The sequence below is a fragment of the Oryzias latipes genome, chromosome 18 (assembly GCF_002234675.1).
Source record: "Oryzias latipes chromosome 18, ASM223467v1".
NCBI lineage: Eukaryota > Metazoa > Chordata > Actinopteri > Beloniformes > Adrianichthyidae > Oryzias > Oryzias latipes.
In genome coordinates, this window is record NC_019876.2 from 7,901,163 (window position 1) to 7,906,674 (window position 5,512).

Here is a 5,512-nt window from a genome sequence, read left to right on the forward strand (position 1 = left end):
GGCAACCACTGTTTTTTCCAAGCTGAGTACCAACCAGTGACGTGCAGTCAGGAGAGGCAGGTGAGGCTGTGCCTCATTCGGCATTAAGGGAAGAAAAGAGAAAAACTAAATTCAATTATTATATTTAATCAGTAATTTGTGCTTTGCGGTCATTTTCCATTTAAATGTACCATTTTTGGGTGTTTTTTCTTTTCAAAATCGCTGAATTTCCGCATTTGCCGTTCAGATACAAAGTGACGTGCGATGAGGCTCCAGCCCGCTGAGCCTCACCTTGGATTGCGCACTACCTATGCAGTGAGACGGTACTGCTGTCTCTCTGTATGTCGGTTCAATCACTTGTACTATATGAGCTGAGTTTACATAATTTAGCAGATGTAAATGATGTACAGTGTTTGTTTTTATAAATAACTGTATGTGAGGGACGTGTTTCTTGTGCTGAGCGCTAAACGCCGGCGAAAAAGCCGCTGGGTGAGGCCAGACATTCTCGTGCCTCATGTTAGGGGGCGCCGGTGAGCCCTGAGATTATGACGCTAAAAAATACTAGAAGAAGTGATAGCAAGCGGCAAGTCATTTTCTTCAGAAGGAGCGGCGTATGGACTTTATTTACAAGTAAAGGTAAGACGATAATAGCATTTGTGGTTTTTTCTGTGCTGCAGTTTGTATATGAAAAAAAACATGTTGAAATTATATTTTAAACAAAACGTTAACTGTTGTCAATCAAATGGTGAATAAGTTACTCAGTATGGTTCATATGTTTGTAAATCTGACTGATGACGTCAGTGCCTCACCAGCCATTAACCTCACCGCACATCACCGGTACCAACTATAAAAAAGTACAACCTTTAATGCAACATTTCCCAAGTACAAGCTTTAAAAAGTTTTAAAGGGAACAGGAAATGGCAGACTTTACTTCCTGAGGAGACTCAGGTCCTTCAATGTCTGCAGCAGGATGCTCCACATGTTCCACCAGTCTGTCATGGCGAGCACCATCTTCTTTGCTGCAGTGTGCTGGGGTGCTGGCATCAAAGCAAAGGACGCCAACAGACTGAATAAAATCATAAAAAAGCAGGGTCTGTCATTGGCTCCAAGCTCTCCATTCTGGAGGAGGTGGTGGGGGACAGACTGCTGGCTAAACTGGGGGCCATCATGGACAATCCCTCCCATCCTCTCTTCAAAGAGGTGGACAAACTGAGAAGCAGCTTTAGCGGCAGACTTATACACGCCCGCTGTGCTAGAGAACGATACAGGAAGTCATTCCTGCCATCAGCCATTAAACTTCACAATTCATCTGGCAGACTTGAATGGACATAAGATTTTTTAGAGTTCTAGAGTTTTCGACTGCACATTTTCTGCCTGTTCATTGTTTTCTTTTCTTCCCTGTATATTTTGTGTCTTGTGTTTATTTTTTATCTCTTATCTTATTTCCGTGGTGCTGCTACTACAACCAAATTTCCCTTTGGGGATTAATAAAGTTGATCTTGAATCTTGAAATTTGTATGTGCATTTTCAAAATAAAACAAATCAATGTGCAAAAACAAGCAGATCAGGATTCTCTGTAGATCACTTTTACAAAATCTTTTTTTAACCCTTGTGCTATCTTAGATGACCCCACCCTTGCATTGACGTGTTCTCCCTACCATGACAAAGGTGGATAAAGGTGGAAAGATTTCATGTAATCCATGGACACCAGTGAAGATCACAAATCATTGAAGAAAAAAGGTTCAGAGCACTGTCTAGTGGGTCTAGATGACCCAACTCCCAATGGTAAAGTGCCTAGGATAGCACAAGGGTTACATGCCCGATTTATTCTATGCTTAGATGTACTGGATCAAACACTAAAGCAAAAATATTGCTTGCATCTCTGTTTTGAAAAATCTGCATTTTGACAGGAGCCAATCAAAAGTCTCACTCCTCCTTTTTGCATCTTTTTGTTTTTCCATTTGCTAACAGTGAAGTCCAAAAGATTCTTTTTGCGTAGGTGTTTGCTTATCGAATAATGATTTTCTACTGGCGTACAACTTAATTAGTTTTATGGAAATCAGGAAAACTTTGCTTTGAAACATCTAAACAAAGTAAGATAACAACAGCCTGTCACACAGCAAAGAAAAATGTGGAGTGCCGTTTGAGACGCATTAACTCCTTTTATCCGCCGACATTTTTTCTGTTCTCATTTTCTATCATTTATTTGCTTCAATAAAAACAGCTGCTTAATCCTGTCTGCCTGCTCCACGACTTGTTCCATCAATCACAATAAAAAAGGAGGTACTTTTGAAGGCAAACGTACAAAAGTGGGAAAATAAATTGTCAAATATTCAACTTCAGTAGACAAAAGCACCCACTGGCTTCATAGGCACACCTGTCCAACTCCTCATTAACGCTAATGTCAGCCAATCACGTGGCAGCAACTCAATGCATTTAGGCATGTAGACATGGTCAAGGCGATCTGCTGCAGTTTAAACCGAGCATCAGAACGGGAAAGAAAGATGATTTAATTGACTTTGAACACGGTTCAACATGAACATCTCATTAGAACCAGAGTCAATAAATATATAGATATACACATGTTTGTACAAATTAACAATATCAGTATTGTCTAGTGCACCACTTTAACCAGGTTCAGAGCTACAAATAGACTTGTGCAAAGAAATGGAACATTCATCAACAATTCTTTGAGGTAGTTTATCACAGATTCAGGTAAGTACAGGTTATAGGTCACCGTCTGCATGAAGCAGTTAGCAGCACTGAAGTAAACGTGTACATGAATGCATTGTGGATATATACTTGCCAATCGACAAAGAGACAAAAAATCTTCAGTCTAAAAGCGAATCAGCTTCAGTGGAGTTGTAAGTTTTTAAAGGCCTGAGTCACAACTGCCCTTATGGGTGGATTTGGGCAAATCTGTACGGCGCACGAAGGGTGTCCACGCAAAATATTAAGATTGTAGACCTCTCAGTGAGCCTGTAGAGCGAAAATGTTCATGAACGTTTTGTTCTGCAGTCATGCTGCAAGCGACAAGTCTTAAGTAGTGAATGCTTAAGAAAACACTCAAGGGTACGTAAGGGTGAACCAGGCGTGTCATACAGATTTGTCTTTTTTTTTCAAACCCCCCAAATCCTGTGTACTGTGCAAGGAGCCCGTTAGTGCTGTTCAAGTGATAGATAAGTGCTTCTTGCACGTAATCTTAGAGTTTAGGAAAATAGACAGTCCTGTGTATCATCTGCACACCCCATGCATGCAGCATTTGCGCGAAATCAGTCAGGAGCAAGTACTCTCACCTTACTAACCACTAGAGTGTGGTGTAAGAGCATCGGATGACAGCATCACATGTAACTTAAATTATTTTCACAAGTGCTTTAAAAATAAACACATCAAATTTACAGCTTGATCTGTGTCCAAAAATGTGTTAATGAACTTGGCACTTGCTGACTTGCTGCCCCGCATTACTTTGTGGAGGGAAAAATAAAAAACAAAAATAAACGTTGAACTTTTTTTGTCATGTCCGTGAAATAAAGGCAATACTGCAAAGTTCAGCGGGAGAACGATCAGATTCTCATTCATGTTGGTTTGGACTCCACCTGCTTATCTCGTCATTGAACACATCATGGGCCAAAGCTGAGTCCCTGATTGGTTGATGAAATGCATCTTTTTTGGTCAGAGTTCAGATTTTTTAACTCTCGATCCACCACCCAAATTGGGTCGCACCACCACAAAACGTGCTGCTGCCAGACCGGCGTGCCACGTCAGACGCTCAAATCGCATCGCAGGACCTCTGATTGTGTCTGTACATTGACTTAACATTGAAACCAGACACCCCCAACACCCGAATCGCATTCAGTGTGAATATAGTGTGATATCACCTTATCTCCCTTCTAAAGATGAAGAAATAGAAAAAAATTCCTGTGACTCTGATAAGTGGATGAAAATGAATGGATGGACATTTTTTCAATCATTAATCAGGAGAACGGAGAACTGATTGTAACTGTAATTTCAAAGGCTGTTGCTCTAAAATCATGTAAAAAAAAAAATACTGTCCAGTTCACAGTATGTTTTTATTGGTGTTGGAACAGAATAATAGGTTTTAGTAGGTTAAATTACTGCAACATTGATTGAGGTAGTTGCCGCATTGTGGGCTAAGACAAAGAATAGGTTTGGGGTTTAAATTCTGGGACTGACAGACATTGTGTTTTCAGCCAAGACAACTCTGTATTCCCATTAGTAAGTCGCTTTGGACTAATAATGTATTCAAAGAAGAATAAAAAAAAAAAAGATTTTCAGTAACTTAAAAAAAAAGGAAAAATGAATGGTGAGTCATTTTCACTGAAACAGGGCTGTTTTATAATACAGCCACTGCCAGCTAATGAAAGCGTTACGGAGGAAACTGTAGATTACTTGCCATTTGATAACCTTTTATTTGTCCACAATAATCTTTCGAAACAGGAGAAACTCAACAATTATTGCACCCAAAAGTTTAAGAGTTTAAGCATTCTGCTTTTAATGTTTAGATAAGCTGGTAAACGTATCTTTAGGGAAATGAAGCATGAAACTCAGATAACATCAAAGCAGAGCTAAAAGCCCCTCCAGTTCTTCAGGAGCTTTTTTCACACTTTACATCTTGGTAATCTTCAGACTCCAGCACTGAAACTGTAAAGATGCTCTGCCTTTTACAGGTTAACCCTCGAGAACCCACAGGGTCAAATTTGGCCCATATTATTTTGTTTTATTAGATTTCTATTACCCATTTTTGTTAAAATTTGTCAAATTAGCTGTGAAACCCCAGAACAAAACTAATCTTGGGTTCTGCAGGATGAGAAAAAAATCCATCTAAAAGGCCTTCTCCTTTGAACTGGTACGTTTTTGTGTGATGACTTACTGTCGACTGGAATTCTCCCCAGAGGGTCATCGGAGCAGCAGTGAAGATCATCGATTCATCCCCTGATTTCTTCAGGGGTCATCTGTGTGTCTTTCTATGTCTTTCAGCAGTAAAGAAAATGACTGAGGGCTGGTTCTATCCTCCCAATTCACCTTTTCAGTGCTTTTTAAAGTTGTTTACGAGATTCCCAAACCTCTAATACATTTTCTATTTTTATGTTTATGTATCCAAAAGCAAAACTTCAGATTGAAAATTTCCTTTTCAAGAGTGACCTGACGTAATTGCAGAGCATCAACGACAATAGTTGATGTAAGAAGACACATGTAACTTTGCAAAAGTCCAGGGCTGACTCATTCTGTTTTGGTTTTCCGCCCTAGTGAATAAAACCCAGTTTGGTCAGAACGAAACTGGGGATCTGTTTACACCCCCCCCCCCCCCCCTCCATAATTCGTCATTCGTCACACCTACCATGTTTGGTTGGGACAGAAATGAGCACATTCAAAAGGAAATCCAATGAAAACGAGAAGCAACACGAGTGGAAAGGAGGACAGGCAGCGTGGAGGCGGTGAGTGATCGTGACTCACCACTCAGGCTGTGAGCTCCTCTGCAGGGGGGCACACAGCTGTGTGGACAAATGCTACA